The sequence below is a fragment of the Molossus molossus genome, unplaced genomic scaffold (assembly GCF_014108415.1).
Source record: "Molossus molossus isolate mMolMol1 unplaced genomic scaffold, mMolMol1.p scaffold_m16_p_3, whole genome shotgun sequence".
NCBI lineage: Eukaryota > Metazoa > Chordata > Mammalia > Chiroptera > Molossidae > Molossus > Molossus molossus.
In genome coordinates, this window is record NW_023425366.1 from 118477672 (window position 1) to 118495023 (window position 17352).

Here is a 17352-nt window from a genome sequence, read left to right on the forward strand (position 1 = left end):
ACCTCATGCTGCCTAAGTGGCTAGCTACCTCTTGGGAAATGGACTTTTTGGCCAAAAGTGGCAAGTTCTCAGTTTTTTTGTTTTGTTTTGTTTTGTTTTATCCTCACCCAAGGACATTTTTCCATTTTTTGTTCAGGTAGAGTGGGAGAGAGAGAGAGAGAGAAACCTTGACGTGAAAGGGACACATCGAGTGGCTGCCACCCGCACGACCAACCAGGGTTGGGGACAAACTGCAACCGAGGTACGCGCCCTTAGCGGGAACCGAACCCAAGTCTCTCTGGACTGCAGGCCAACGCTCTAACCGTTGAGCCAAACCAGCCAAGGCGCAAGTCCTCAGTTTTTACGAGTCATCCCTGTCCAAAATATATACTAGTGGTCACTGGCTAGGAGGTGACTCCCCAGTCATCCTGGGTAAAGAGCTGTTTTGCTCCATGGAACATGATGGTATGGATTCAAGGGGTCCACCTCAGAAATTAAGGATGCACTGACTAAAATAAAGAATAATTTACAGGGAATCAATAGTAGAGTAGGTGAAGCCAAGAAGGAAACTATTTATTTGGAATATAAGGAAGCAAAAAACACCCAATCAGAACAGCAAAAAGAAAAAAGAATTTTCTAAAAATGAGAATGTGTAAGAAGCCTCTGGGACAACTTCAAGCGTACCAACATTCACATCATCGGGGTGTTGGAAGAAGAGCGATAAGAAATTGAAAACCTATTTGAAAAAATAATGACAGAAAACTTCCCTAACTTGGTAAAGGAAACAGACACACAAGTCCAGGTAGCACAGGGAATCCCAAAGAAGATAAATCCCAAGAGGCTCAACCAAGACACATCATAATTATGTTCTGTGTGTGTGTGTGTGTGTGTTTTATTGATTTTTTTAGAGAGAGACAAAGGGAGAGAGATAGAAACATCAATGTGAGAAACATCAATCGACTGCCTCCTGCACACCCCCTACTGGGGGGATTGAGCCTGCAACCTGGGCATGTGCCCTGACCAGAAATCGAACCAGAACCTCTCAGTCCATGGGACAACACTCAATCCTCTGAGCCACATTGTCTGGGCAAGACACATCATAAGTAAAATGCAAAAGGTTAAAGACAAAGAGAGAATCTTAAAAGCAGCAAGAGAAAAGCAGTTAGTTACCTACAAGGGAGCTCCCATAAGACTGTCAGCTGATTTCTCAAAAGAAACTTTGCAGGCCAGATGAGAGAGGCAAGAAATAGTCAAAGTGATGAAAAGCAAGAATCTACAACCAAGATTACTCTATCCTACAAAGCTATCATTTAGAATCGATGTACATATGAAGAGTTTCCCAGACAAGAAAAGCTAAAGGAGTTAGTCACCACCAAACCAGTAGTATATGAAATGTTGATAGGTCTTGATGAAGAAGTAGAAAAATATGAACAATAAAATGGCAATAAATACATATCTATCAAAAACTGAATTTACAAAAAAAAAAAAAGCAAGCAGAACAGAAACAGACTCATAGATACAGAGAACTTTTTGATGGTTGCCAGATGGAAAGAGGCTGGGGAGATAGGTGAAAAAGTGAATGAATTAATAAGTACAAATTGAAAAGGGGGAGGGAAAGTGCGAAGAGATAACCCAAAGAATTTATATGCATATATGCATAACCAATGAACACAGACAATAGTGTGGGGAAAGTCAGGAAGGGGCCGGGAACAGGGAGGAAGGGGTCAATGGGAGAAAAAAGGGTGAACATCTGTAATACATTCAACAATAAAGATAAGTTTAAAAAGAAAAAATTAAATTAAATTAACCAACTAAACTTCTTCATGTAGACTGAATTCCAGATATGGATAGCAGGTTTTCCAGGGGACTGATTTAAATGCCTTTGGTGTTGCCCTGGCCAGCAGTTTGGCTCAGTGATTAGAGCTTCTGCCTGCAGACCAAAGAGTCTCGGGTTCCGTTCCAGTCAGGGACACATGCTTTGGTTTCGGTTCAGTCCCTGCCTGTGTAAGGTGGCTGGTCGATGAGTCTCCATTGCATGGATGTCCCCCCCCCCCCACGTCCCTTCCACTCTATCTCAAGATAAATGAAAAAATGTCCTTGGGTGAGGATTTTTAAAAAAATGCCTTTGGTGCTTTGGGAAGCAGTACTACAGTCTCTGCACATCTCCTCACTGGGACCAGTGAATTCTCAGCAAACTATGGCTGGCTCACTGCCAAGCACTCTGGATCCCAGATGAGTCAGACACCTGGTTCAGAGTGTTATGGGGGCAGGGACTATTGCTTGGGATTCATGTTAATGAACTCTCAAATCCCACTGAGTTTCAAAGAGTGACAGTGTAGACACTGTGTAGTCCAAGGACACAGGGCATTATTTTAAGAGCTGTGCTTGAAGCTGCCCAAGATGCTAGGTATCAACCACAGGGTCGCTCTAGGAAAACACCCTTCCCTTTCCCTCAGGACCAAGAAAAATGAGAAAGGCAGAAAGTCTCTGTCAAAACTTCAAACCTTTGGCACAAAGTCAACAACCCTACATCATTCCAGGTCAAGACCAAGTCCTGTCCATCAATGCAGTTGTTCCAGAGAAGGCTCCTGAGATGAGGGTCTTTCTCCTCCTATTGCAACCATCTCTAGGGAAAATCCTGGCGGACAAGCCCAAATACCTCACCACCTGCCTAATCCATGCGGCCAAACAGTATGATCTATAAAAATTCTGCTCAGCACCCTAGTGAGAACACAACCCTGCTCTAAATTGAGCAAGTAAGTGTGAGTACCAGTCCACTAAGGCTCACCAAAAATCAGCCCTCAAGCCCTGGTTGGTGTGGTTCAGTGGTTACAGTGTTGGCCCATGAACTGAAGGATTGCAGGCTCAATTCTTGGTCAAGGGCACATACCTGGGTTGCAGGTTCAATCCCCTGCCCTGGTTGGGGTATGTGTGGAAGGCAACTAATCCATGTGTCTCCCTCACATCAATTTCTCTCTCTCTCTCTCTCCCTCCCTTCCACTCTCTTTAAAAATCAATGGAGCCCTGGCTGGTCTGGCTCAGCGGTTAGAGCATAGGCCTGCGGTCCAGAGAGACCTGGGTTTGGTTCCCGCTAAGAGTGCGTACCTCGGTTGCAGTTTGCCCCCAGCCCTGGTTGGGTCGTGTGGGAGGCAGCCATTCGATGTGTCCCTTTCACATTGATGTTTCTCTCTCTCTCTCTTCCTCTCTCTCCCTTCCACTCTATCTGAACAAAAAATGGAAAAATGTCCTCAGGTGAGGAGGAAAAAAAAAATCACTGGAGAAAAAAAAAAATCACTGGAAAAAATATCCTCGAGTGAAAAATAACAACAACAAACCAGCCCTCAAGTGGAATCAACCCAAATGTCCGTCAATAGATGACTAGAACCATAAAATGTGGTCTATCTATGTAGTGGATATTTAGTATTGACACCTGCTACAATGTGGATCAACACTTCAAACATAATTTTGAGCCCTGGCTAGTTTTGCTCAGCGGTTAGAGCACTGGCCTGCAGACAGGAGAGTTCCCGCTAAGGGCATGTACCTCGGTTGCAGTTTGTCCCCAGCCCTGGTTGGGGTCATGTGGGTGGCAGCCACTCGATGTGTCCCTTTCACATCAATGTTTCTCTCTCTCTCTTCCTCCCTTTCTCCTTCCTACTCTATCTGAAGATAAATGCAAAAGTGTCCACGGGTGAGGATAAAGAAAACAAAAGCAAAAAAACATAATGCTGAGTGAGAGAAGCCAGTCACAAAAGGCCACATAATTTATGATTCCATTTATTTATTTATTTAATCCTTACCTGAGGATATAATTTTTTTGTTTATCTTCAGATACAGTGGAAGGGGAGGGGGAGGAGAAAGAGAGAAAGAGAAGAATCAATGTGAGAGAGACACATTGACCAGTTGCCTCCCACAAGACCCCGACCAGGGCCAGGGATGAACTGGAACTGAGGTACGTGCCCTTAACCAGAACTGAACCTGAGACTCATTGGTCCACGGGCTGATGCTCTAACCACTGAGCAAACCAGCAAGGGCACTTATGATTCCATTTATATGAAATGTCCAGAATAGTCAAATCCATAGGGACAGACAATACATTAGTGGTTGCCTATAGTTGGGAGGATTGGAGGGTGCTGGCTAAGGGTGTGGGGTTTCTTTTGAAGTGGTGAAAGTGTTCTGAAATAAAATGTGGTGAAGGATGCACAGCTCTGTGAACAGACTAAAAACAGTAAATGGACACTTTGAATGGGTGAACTCTATGGCATGTGGATTATATCCTCAATAAAGCTGTTAAAAAACAAACAATAAAACAATCCTAATTCTGACAGTGAATGATTCTTTTGTGAGCAAATATATAAAAAAGAATCTTTTTAAAGGAAGTCGTGGTAAATTCCAGAAACAATCACAAGCTTTCTAGCCTGCAAGTCAAACTGCACTGATTCATGGTGTTGCCCCATGAGGGGGCTCCTTTAATGGGGCTGGCCCAGACTGGGCCCGCCACTGTGCCAGGTTTGCTAGGGTAGAGTTGGGGTGCTCTGGGAAAGATGAGGCTGAAGATCAGGGAAGCTGGTAGAAGGTACAGACTCACAGCGATAAGGAGGAGCCACCAGTCCACCAAGGCTAACCTGGTAACTTACTTTGGATGTGGGCAAATTTTAATATTTCAATTCAATGAAAAAAAAAATCTTTCATTGGCTTGAGTGTGTAATAAGTGACCAAAGTTATTAAGTCTCAGCTAAACACATGTGTGTTTTCCACGAGTTTTCATGGGGTAGCTGCTTAGATGATTTTGGGAAAGATCACTCAGATTTCCCCCAACTAGGAAATCAATACAAACCACAAATCACAGGATAAATCTCAAATCAACTTTCAGCCCCAATGAGTGACCTATGCCAGGAAACTCCATATTGTCCTCTTCCCTGGAAAACCAGCTCCAGTGGTATTTGTCTGGGGCTTAACAGGCTCAACCAGCCCAAGAAACAGGGTGAACTGACTGCCCCCCATCATCATCCTTAGCAGAGCTCTAGATGTCTCATAGACTGTGCCCCACAGTTTTCTCAACCAACAGCAAATGTGTTATGAGCTCCTCCTACAAAAAGGAGCTGCAGGACAGGATGCTGTCAGCTCCCTCTCACCAGTCCCTCCACTAGAGCTGGCAGGACAAGCGCAAGCAACTGGCAAAACTAGCTGGCACAGCCCTGGCCAGTTTGGCTCAGCGGTTAGAGCTTCGGCCTGCGGTCCGGAGAGGCCCGCGTTCGGTTCCCACTAAGGGCACGTACTTCGGTTGCGGTTTGTCCCCGGCCCTGGTCGATGTGTCCCTTCACGTCGATGTGTCCCTTCACGTCGATGTTTCTCACTCTCTCTCCCTTCCTCTCTCTCCCTCCCACTCTATCTGTACAAAAAATGGAAAAATATCCTCGGGTGAGGATAAAAAAAATAAAAAAACTAGCTGGCACAGCCACGGTCTGGATGGCCACAGGTAGACCTGGAGCACCTGAAGGGCTGGAGCTCCGCCCAGTCAGTAAGTGCTAAGATGCAAGGCCTTGACCTCTATGCTTGCCTGCAGCAGAGGACTGACTGCAAAGAGGCTGGGGGTGGGGCACTTCTTGAGGGGATGGAAATGTTCTGTATCTTGGTGGTGGTTACACACACATATATGCACACATGTTAAAACTCATTAGGTACATTTTCTTGTATGTATGTTGAACTTCAATAAAATTGATTTTAAAAGATTAAAAAACCATTCTACATTGAGGTTTAATAGCAAAGGGAGAGATTCATAATAAATGAGCATCTCTTATGCCCTGGGATTTATAACTTTTCCCCTAGTACCCTTGGGACAAGGCTCTTGTTCCCTGTTCAATTTTCAAGAAAAACACTGGCTCCAAGACACACAGCTATTTGTGGATTCTCACATCCCTATTAAAAGCACTTCTATGTTTTCAAAGGCCAGTTCTTTATATGTCTTGATTTAAAAATAGAAACATGTCATATTTAACTAAGGGGAAAAGCAGGATATTACAGTGCCTAATATGTCCCAGCCCAACTGACAAGGGTTGGAGAACGGGGAAGGAAGGCACAGGAGAAGAATCTGGCACCCTTGTGCCAGTGAAAGGAAGAAATGGAGTCAGAGAGGGCAAGTTTAGAGATGGTGGCTGTGGAGGTGGAATCTGGTGTAACAAGTGGCTACTTTACTGCAGGAGGAGCAAGTTGGGGAACCCTTATGTGGCACCTGTGGGGATCCCACTTGTCCATCCAGAACCTTCCACAAAATAATGATCTCTTATTGCTACGGGCTACCATTAGGGCTCAGGGGACAAGGATTCTGAGATCTGCTAGAGAATAGGTGACAGTAGGCAAAGCCAGAGCAGAGGGCTGGTGTCAGGCCCTCTGTTCAGTAGGGACATACTGTATGGGAGAACTCTTAAGTTCACTTGAGGCTTTTTTGTTGTTGTTTTAAAAATATGTCTTTATTAATTATTTGAAAGATATGAAGGGAGAGGGAGAAAGAGATAGAAACATAAATGAGAGAGAAACACTGATTAGCTGCCTCCTGCACACCCCTCTGGTGACCTCTTGGTGCATGGGACGATGCTCAATCCACTGAGCCACACTGGCTGGGCCACTTGAGGTTTGTTGGTTTTTTTTTAATATTCACCCGAGGATATTTTTCCATTGATTTTCAGCTACAGTGGGAGGGAAGGAGGGAAAAAGGGAGGGAGAGAGAAACATTGATGTGAGAGAGACACGCTGACTGGTTGCCTCCACACAACCCCAACCAGGGCTGGGGATTGAACTGCAACTGTGGTACACGCCCTTGACCAGAATCGAACCCTCGACTCTTCGGTCCATGGGCTGATGGCTCCAACCACTGAGACAAACTGGCCAGGGCACCACTTGAGATTTTTAAAAAATGAATTGAGAGAGAGAGAGAAACATTGATTTGTTGTTCTACTATTTATGCATTCATTGGTTTATTCTTTAAAAAAAAAAACTATTTTAATCCTCACCCAAGGATATGTTTTTTATTGATATTTGTAGAGAGAGGAAGGGAGAGATCAGATGCCTCCCATACACATCCGACCCCTAAGTATGTCCTGACTGGGAATCATCAAATTTGCAACCTTGGCATATGTATTCAGATGACACTCTAACCAACTGAGCAACCTGGCAAGGGTCACTTGAGTTTTTAAGTGAAAACATGAAGCTGCAAAGGTTAGGCTTGCAATGAAAATTCTTCCCAGGGTTTCCTGGGTCTACAAATCATGTGCTTGACCTTTAGGGGATGGATGAGTGGAGCAATTCAAGGAGGAGCAGAAACTAGATTCTCCAACACCCCTCAGTCCATCCTGGCTCACCCCTCACTCCATCCTCTCTTCTTCCCCAAACCTTGTCCTCCTGAGACTGTCTACGAGCCTTGTCTTCCTTCTGTACTAAAATGACCTTTCTGGTCCCTGTACCCAAGGTCGCTTTTTCCTAAGGACTCAGTGGTGGCTGTTAAGGGAGTGGTGTCTGGACATCTAGGCATTCCCTCATCCACAATATTTCCTGACTACCTCTGTGTGCTCTGCCAGAGTAAAAGTGAAGGAGTGGCTGCCAAGATGTCCCTAATGTCCACAGGAGCATTTTCCATCTCCCTGCCAAGTGCTGAGGATTCAGAATCTGGGGGGCTTAGAACGGAATTGTTCCAGGTTCTGGAGGGGTTTCCAGGAATTGTCAGACTACTAACAGGGCCCCCTACTCCCACCCCAAGTAATAAAGCCAGAAACAACCTTATTTGCTGGAGACTCTTCCCCTTTGTAGACTTTGTCTACAAAGTGTCCACAGGGCCTCTCCCTTGTTCAAAAGCAATGCTTCTGGGTCCCAGACAAGCTACACTTAACTTTTAAAAAAAAGTTTGGCCAGTTTGACTCAGTGGTTGAGCATCAGCCCATGGACCGAAGAATCGTGGGTTCAATTCCCAGTTAAGGGCGCGTACCTCAGTTTCAGGTTCGATCCCTGGCCCCAGGTGGGGGGGTAAGGGGTCAGGGGGTAGTGCAGGAGGCAACCAATCAATGTGTCTCTCTCACATCAATGTTTCTTTCTTTCTCTCTCCCTCCTTCCCACTCTATCTGAAAAAAATCAATGGAAAAATATCTTCAATTAAGGATTAAAAAAATAATAAATAAATAAATAAAATGAAATAAAAACCAACCTTTCCTCTTAGTAGCTTAAGAAGTGCTCTGGACTCTATCCTTGACCTTAGCAGTCTTAAAGTATTCAGGCCAGCCACGACCACACTGCACCCTCCATCTCCCTTAAAACCTTCCCTTCCTTCTCTTCTTTCACTTCCATTGGTTCCAAAGTGTCCTTTCTCCTTGTCAAGACTAAGCCAACCTCCATTTATGGTCTGGGTGCTGTGCCCTCCATGTGCTTCCAGCCCCTGCAGAGATGCTGGAGTCACAATGATCTGGGTTCAAATCCCAACTCTGATGTCCACTGAGACATTTCTGTCCTGCTCCATGCTTCTGCTTTCTTATCTGTCTCTGGGAAGACAAATAAGATGGCCATTTCCAACGGGCCACCCCAATCCTTGGCCCAGTTCCATCTCCTACCACCCTGGCTTAAGCACCCCTTTTCTCCAACATTTTCAACCTTCTCTTTTGCACAAACTCCCCTCAAATGAGCTGTAAACACATCACTATGTACCCTCTTTTGGACAAATCTCCTGCCACCTTCTTTCCCTTCAATGTAGCCACCTACAATACCACATTTGCTGCCACCTTCTTGCTTTATTCCTGCCCCCACCTTCTGCTCCAGCACACCAACAGCTTCACCTCTCTGAAACCCAGCAACCCTCCTTCGGGAATTGCCTCCCCAGACTCTCTACAGCTCATACCTCAGTCGACCCCTTTCTCGAGCCCCCGAATCCCCTTACCCTGTGAAAAGCACAGCCTGGTCCTTCCCTGGCACTCCAGGCTTCTTCTCAAGTGAAGCACAGAGGAAGATTAGCACTCTTCCATGGCACAAGTATTAAAAACTCCCAGGCTCCTGGGAATGCGAAATTCTGTAGACGCCAGGTTTATTGGCTTGGAAAATCCAACAATAAACTCCAAGCTCTTGCATTTTGGATAGAGGGGAGAGAAAAGGAAAACTAAACTAGTGATGGGCACAGGACTTGGTCTTGCTCATCAGTAAAATGGATCAAGGGCTAAAATGAGAGTGTAAGGGAAACAGTGAGCACTCTTCATAGCTGGTCTGCTCAAAGGAATAGCTGCCAGTAGAGGTGGTGAGCTGTCTCCAGGGAAGCCTGAGTTCCTTCCAAAATGTCAGTGTAGGAGGAACATGATTAATTTACAGGGTGATAAGAAACAAACACCCAGCACTATAGTTTCGAACAGCCTCTCTCTTAAAAACCCAAACCACTGTGCTCAGAGGGAGCCCATATGTGACAAACAATTTAAGATACACTCTTCAAGCATGAATTGATGACATTGGAGGATTCCATTTGCATGAAATTCTAAAAATGGCCAAGGAAACTGATGGTGACAGAAATCAGAAAGTGGTTAAGAGGGGGACAATGAGAAGGGGCATAAGGCAACTTGCTGGGGCAATGACAATGTTCCATGTCTCCTTCAATGGTTGTCAAACATATGGATCTGTTCACTTAAGATCTGAACACTTGGCTGCATGTTAACCATACATCAACTTTAAAAAGATGACAACAGGTAGGTCAAGTGTAGTCCCAGCTCAACCATTCTTTCCTTTGGGCCAAAGATTCTATCATCCCTTAAATTTCATACTGAGAATCCATGTAGCCTTTAATTTACCAAAATTGTACTGCAAATCCAGGCCCTGCTCTAGGTACTGTGATTGCAGCAATAAGCATGACATAGTCAGAAATCTCTGACTATACGGGGATGGAGTAGGGGGATCAGTGTGTGTACTTCCTTGCACCTTTACCAAAATACTCCCAGAAATCACTTCTTTTGCTCAAGGAATTCATGGCAAACAGCACAATAGTGAACACAAAAAGTGCTTTCAACTGGGCTGTGCAAGGAGGGGTTAGTACAACTGTGTGGAAGGGATGCTCTCCTCTTTAAGCCACGAGGGAAAAGGCAGGGGATCAACCCCTTACATTTTCCCCAAATTGCACCTAAGACCCAAGCAATCCTACTAAAAAAAGAAAAATGTTTAAATGTTGCAACATTCTTTATCTTTTTCTATTTTTCAAAGAGGGAGAGAGAAACATTGATTGGCTGCCTCTTGCTCGCCCCCTACTGGGGATCTAGCCCACAACCAGGGCATGTGCACTGACTGGAAATTGAACCAGCAACCTTTCAGTGCACAGGATGATGCCCAACCAACTGAGCCACAATGGCCTGGGTTTATTATCTTTTTTTTAAAGTGTGGTAAAATATATGTAAATTATATCATTTTTAAGTGTACAGGCCAGTGGCATTCACATGGTTGTACAACCATCACTAATGATGGTCACCAATGACCATCATCTCCAGAACTTTTTCGTCTTCCCAAACTAAACTCTAATTCCTTGCTCCTTCTATTCCAGCTTCTAACAACCACCATTCCACTTTCTGTCGCTACAAATGACACTGGCAACTTTTTATGCTTAGGGGCACCTCTTCCTGAAAAATGTCAACTTGGAAGGAAGCCTTCAATTTCACTTAACTGGAGACTTCTATCAAAGTCTCCCACAGAGGTGGCTCCAATCAACATGGCTTCTTTGACTTCCCAGGAGGGGAGGTTACCAGACCTGAGCATAGTTTCAGCATGACAGAGACCTCCATGCAGTTCAGGGCATCATGCATTTTGGAGCTGTGCTCACTGGCTTTCTACTGTGTCCAGGATGAGATAGACCGTATTTTGTTTAACCTTTTATTTTACCATTTTGCTTTTTAACTTCATGTCCACAGTAAAATCACCCAATGCAAAGGGCAGGTTCTCGGGTCACTGTGCATGTGCGCCATTCGCAAACCCCAGTGCTCCTTCAGAAGGCGTTTGGGCTAACCTTGGTCATGGCAGTCTGAGAGAATTCTCTCATGTTCTAAGGACATATACCAAAGCAGCTGACAAGTTTCTTCAGGAAGGAGGACCTGGATTGTGATACACAGCCCAAGGACTGTTTGCCTTTTGTGGCCTCATTAGGTCAGTGTCAGAATAGGAGGACAACCCAGGTTTAGAGAGAGACAAGGACAAAAAGATAAGAACAGGACCCAGGAGAGTCTGAACTAGGGGCCAGAGACATGAAGCCACGATCAGACAGACCCCATGGTCCCCTCGCCTGTAAGCTAGGAAGAATCATCTTCCTGGAATAGAAAATGAGTGTGCAGATGAGCCTGGGCTGCCAGCTCACACAGTCACATGGAAAGATGCAGCCAGAGCTCAAAGCAGGAGACAGGTGGGGCATGGAATGGATGGGCCATAAGGATGGCCTGATCAAGAAGTGCCTTTGTATCTGGCCAGTGTGGCTCAGTGATTGAGCATCGACCCATGTACCAAGAGGTCGCCAGTTCGATTCCCAGTCAGGACACATGCCCAGGTTGTGGGCCTGATCCCCAGTGGGGGGCATGCAGGAGGTGGCCAGTCAATGTTCTCTCTCATCAATGTTTCTCTCTCTCTCTCCCTCTCACTTCCTCTCTCTCTAAAAACAATAAAAGAAAAAAAAAGTGTCTTTGCTTGGTGGCTTTTTAAGCTGGGATCCTGATAGGAGGCCGTCTGACAGGGCATATAATTCCCAGTTCAGATGGAGTGAGCCAACTGGTTTGGTTTAAAAACAAAACGAATCAGCCCGGCCAGTGTGGCTTAGTGGGTAAGCATTGACCCATGCACTCAGAGGTTGCCAGTTTGATTCCCGGTCAGGGCACATGTCCAGCTTGTGGGCCCAATCCCCAGTGGGGGACATGCAGGAGGTGGCCAATCGATGCTTTCTCTCATCGACGTTTCTCTCTCTCCCCCTCTCCCTTCCTCTCTCTCTCAAATCAATAAAGAAAAAAATATTTTTAAAATCAAACAACAACAAAATCACCTGTAATGACTACATTTTTGTGGGGTGAGAATCAAAGGGTAGTAAAATACTCAAGACTGGACCCTGCTGGGACTCAAAATCAAGAGCAAATTGGTTCTTCCACAGACAGAGAACATCAATGGCTTACAAGCAACTCTAACACTGCTGGGGGTGGGGTGCGGGGAGTGGGTGAAATGGACTAGCAGCTACTCAGTTTGAAAGGAAAAAGTGCAGCAACAGGGGAATTAGGTTTCAGAAACTCTGTCCATCCCCTGGCTGCTCCCCTCCAGCAAACCAGCCCTCCTTTCTCTCTACCTCTCTTCACTTTTTCCATTTCATTCTTCTGGGTTTTGTTATGATTTTTAATCTCTGCTTCTGTGGGTTTACATTTAGGATCCTTCAGAGTTAAACAGAAGTTAAACATTAAAAAATGGGTCAAATTTGGTATAAATTAACACATGATCATGAGGTAAACTTTTATACCAAAACTGATTTTTGAAAACTAATTCAACCTGCTGTCAGCATTTGCCGCTAGAATATGGCAGTTTTCTGTGTACTATGCCAGTTAACTTCTGTTTTTCTTAAAATGAGCTTGGGTTTTTATTATCAGGGGGGAAAAAAGACTTTTAGGTGGTAAAAATTATGAACACATTTTTTATATTAAAATAATCTCATGGGCTGTTTTTAATTAGTAATAACTTGGAAGTTTTACAGTTTCTTCAAATTATAAGTAGAAAAATTACCCATTTTGCCCCAAAATAGACTCTTAGTGCCAACTTTTAAACTCCATACCATTGGGATAACATGGCACTTTGTGCACTAATGCCAGAAATAAAGATTCAAAGCTGTAATGAAGCAAAGAAGACGTGGTTGTGAATAAAGGTGCCAAACAGATGTGTAAAAATATTTTAAAGGGTTCCTGTGCAATCAGTAAAAAGCAATTTTAGTGGCTACATAAAATCCAATTCTATGTTTTTTGTTAATTCTCACCCAAGGATATTTTTCCATTTATTTTTAGATAGAATGGGAGGGAGGGAGAAACATCGATGTGAGAGAGAGATATCAATTGGATGCCTCCCACATGACCCCAACCGGGGCTGGGGATCAAACCTGCAACCCAGGTACATGCCCCTGACAGGGAATTGAACCCAGGACCCTTCAGTCCATGGGCCAACGCTCAAACCATTGAGCCAAACCAGCCAAGGCTAAAACCCAAATTTAAAAAATATTTATAAGTTTTAAGACAACCAGTTTAAAAGGGTTTAAAAAGAACAGTCCCCCTTTTTGAGGGAAGGGAATGTTTTTAAAAATCTTTTTGTTTTACTATGAACACATGTTCATAGTAAACTAAGAATTCACATGCAGTATAAAGCAAAAACTAAGAATCCCCTACTCACCTCATTCTGCCCAAATGACTGCTAATGGTTTCTGGTGTTTCATACAAGAAAATCGGTGTTTTAAATAGAGACAGCCTGAGGTAAGGGTCCTGAGGGTCTTTTGGAGTGGTGATTGTATAAGTAGTTAATGTCATGACCATTCATCAAGCAGGGTACTTTTCTGTATGTGTATTCTTTTTTTTTTTTTAATTGATTTGAGAGAGAGAGAGAGAGAGAGAGGAAGGTGGAGGAAGGAGAGATAAACATCGATTTGTTGTTCCTTATTTATGCATTCATTGGATGATTCTTGTTATGTGCCCTGACTAGGGATCCAACTCGAAACTTTGGCATATCTGGACTATGCTCAACCAACTGAGCTAACAGGCCCAGGAGTGTATGTATATCTCAATGAAAAGGTTAAAATTAGGAGGCCAGAGAGGGAAGTAATTTGAAACTAAGTATAAAGAGCAGCAAATATATGACCAGCAAGACCTTCTGAATAGTTTGCAACTACAGTCAGAAGGAATCATGTCTAAAAAGAAACAAGGTTGAGTCCTGGCCGGTTTGGTTTGGCTCAGCGGTTAGAGCATCAGCCTGCGGTCCAAAAAGACCCTGGTTTGTTTCCCGCTAAGGGTACGTACCTCAAATGCAGTTTGTCCCCGGCCCTGGTCGGGTTGTGCAGGTGGCAGCCACTTGATGTGTCCCTTTTACATCAATGTTTCTCTCTCTCTCTCTCTCCCACTCTGTCTGAACAAAAAATGGAAAAATGCCTCGGGTGAGGATAAAAACAAAAACAAAAACAAAAAACAAGTTTGAAAAAGGTATCCAGCATCATTCCCATGAACTGCAGAAATTATGGAAATATTGTTACATTAACATATTCCAGATAAGAATTTTTTCCATTACCTAAGGGACAGTTACTCACAGACTGTTTTATAAAATGAAATTACTTTCTTGTGCTATTTTCATGATGGGCTCTTGGAGATGAGATGTAGAAATAGAGAAGTCACCAAGGGAAGATACTACCTGATAAGCAGTCAGCTTTCTAGTCAGTGAGACCTCTGGGCTATTTCAGCAGACACAAGACATCCACTGCCCTGAACTGAGAGCTCTGAGGATTCTTTGCTACACTGTGTTCCCTGTGGCTGCTTCAATGTAAGGATGCCAAGTCCACCTGGTCTAAATACACCTCTGTGGCTGTGAGACACCAAACTGTTGCTAATAGGTACACTGCAGCGCAGAGATGGGGCAAAGCAGCCAGGACAGCATCACCCTTCTTAGTTCAGGTGTATCTTTTATCTCTCAAATCTCCTACCATCCAGGAATTTTCTTCCATCCAGGGCAGAGCATTCTGTTGCTTAGCAACTTCAACAAGTCATATCCCAAATCTGGAATAGGTGTGGTTAAAATAAACACAATGACAAAATCACTGCAAGTTACAACTGAGAGAGGCTAAAGATAGGAAACACAGAGACTTTTTTAAAAAGTTCCTAAATTTTTTATTCTGACCTGTTTACACCACATTATGCCCTAATTTTGTTTCTTATAGGATTTAACTATCATCATAGAAACCCAGAGAAAGAATATGAATCTATTTGTTTTTGCTTTCAGTCCCTTTCATTTGGTAATGCTCAAGACTCCCCTTCTTCCCTGGTACTATTGGCCAAAGAATTTCTATCACTTATCTCTATATCACTAACTGCTAGGATTGTGGTATTTCTGTAGATGACCTGGAGCAATTGTCCTGCTTCAGTCAATTAAACATTAACGTGGGTGGGATTTTCTGTCTTTAGTTTTCTGGTAAAATATATGCAACCCGCAATGTTCTCTACAGTTCTGACAGTCCAATTAACAACCACTCCAGGTACCATAGGGAACTACTGTCAGGGGCTGTCATCTTTTCCTTCAGGACAAATGAGTAACACAATGGTATGGCTCAAGGACTTGGCAGAGTGAAAACAGAGCAATGAAGCAGCCAATGTCCTTGTTTACTGCAAAGTAACTCCTTGCCTCATCTCTCGTCCTGGGCTCCATCACCCGCTGGACAGGCACACAGATATTTGTTGTTAGTAGTCCAGAGAAGGCCCACAGCCTCCCTCAAAATTTTTCTAGAGGGACAAACCCCAGAAACCCCAGACTTCCTCTACTCCTTAGGAAGTGCTCAATTCGGAAGGAGGTCAGAGTAGGGTCGGGATGGCCAGTCTGTATGTAAACTACCACAAACACAAATTTGTCTTACTACGAAAAAGTACAGCTGAGGGAGTAAGACATGGAGACGACTAAGACAGAGCCCCAGGCTTTCGGGAGTTCACAGGACGGCAGACAAGTTGGCAAAATAGCTACAAACCGTGCAACAAGTACCAAAGCCAAGCGAGGAGGCGGCAAATCGTTCAACTGCGAAGAGGCCAGGCGCTTCATCTCGAGTGGGACTCAGCGGGCAGCGAGGGGCAGGCTACACTCTGGTTCCAAATTTCCCCAACAACTCGTCTAGAAGCACCGCTCCAAGGCGCCCGAGGCAAAAGGGCCGGCTCCCACCTAATGCTGGGAACCGCGCCCCTCGGCACCCCTTGGATATGAGGCGCTGCCCCTCGGCACCCCGCGGCCCTTCCTCAACCCTGCCGGGCGCGACCTCCGTGGCGGCCGCGAAACACCGCCGAGTTCTGAGCACCGACTGGCGTGAGCTGCACCCCGGCCTTCCTCCAGCGGCCCAGTTGTCCCGCTCCCCACCAGGGCCCCCTGAGCTCCCGCCCGTCCCAACCCGAGCTTCTCTTCCTCACTCACGACCCACGCCCCGAGCCGGCCCGGCGCCTCCACCACAAGCCCCAACCGGAGGACCTCACCTTGGGCGGGAGCCGGTGGCAGCGGACGGCGCCGTGGGCTTCAGCGCATCCTGGGGTCGCAGGGAGCCGGAAGTGGGGCCGCGCGGAGACCGCAACGAGTTATGTAACCGGCAGGGGCCGCAGCCGGGACCGAGGCGGCGGCCCGCGGCACTTCCTCCTCCCGCACAGGGCCGGCGGCTCAGGCCGGAAGCCCATTGGCCACTGGAGCCCACGTAGGGCGCCGCCTCCCTGAGGCCGACGCCGCCATCTTAGGAGTGGGCAGGCCTCGCCTGGAAACGAGGGGAGAAGCTGGGTCGCTAGTTGGGGAACATCTACAGGGGGCCGGTGAGGTTCTGAGAGTCGAGGAGGACACCCAGAAGAGACGGGTCGGAGCCAGAGCATTTCACGCGCAGACCGGGAGATTGCTCACAACCCGCCAGTTCTCCGCTGACATTTTCCTTGTTTGGATTTGGGGTTTGGGTTTGTCCATCCCTAACCCATGCGGGGTATCGAACCAGGGAGGCGTGATTGAGTGACCCACCCCGGCTGGCGGGCAGCACCACCCCGCCTACCGCCGCAGGTCAGGCCAACAGCCAGAGGTTCGATTCCAAGGAAAGACAGTTTAGAACTGTCGCTATGTAAATAGGCAGGTGTCACAAGATCCAGGGAACCGTGTTGAGCAAAATGTGATGTTAACTTTAAAGCAGGAATTTATTCTTTGCCTTTCAATAACTTAAACAATGGTCCACGTAGCCAAAGAATGGAATATAAAGGACCTGCTTATTGCCAAGTGCTACAATGATCAATTCTTAAAGGATTTAATTCAGCCCTGGCCGGTTTGGCTCAGCGGTTAGAACATCGGCCTGCGGTACGGAGAGACCCGGGTTCGGTTCCCGCTAAGGGCACGTACTTCGGTTGCAGTTTGTCCCCGGCCCTGGTTGGTCGTGCGGGTGGCAGCCACTCGATGTGTCCCTTTCACGTCGATGTTTCTCTCTCTCTCTCTCTCTCTCTCTCTCCCTCCCACTCTATCTATACAAAAGGTGGAAAAATGTCCTCAGGTGAGGATAAAAAAAAAAAAAAAAAAAAAAAAGGATTTAATTCATATTCAGGAGAATAAACGTTATCACAAATTAAAAGTCTATATAAAATAACAATATATTAGAAATGTTTATAGCTC

The 17352-nt window shown here is 45.5% G+C and overlaps 1 protein-coding gene across 1 annotated transcript in view; it reads right to left on the reverse strand.

The window, feature by feature from the left end:
• NAA60 (N-alpha-acetyltransferase 60, NatF catalytic subunit) overlaps nucleotides 1-16334 on the reverse strand; it is a 28244-nt gene extending 11910 nt beyond the window's left edge. The window contains exon 1 of the mRNA XM_036278990.1: nucleotides 16197-16334. The gene's annotated coding sequence lies outside the window, so the exon portion shown is untranslated. The remainder of the gene's footprint in view (nucleotides 1-16196) is intronic.
• Nucleotides 16335-17352: the final 1018 nt, after the last annotated feature.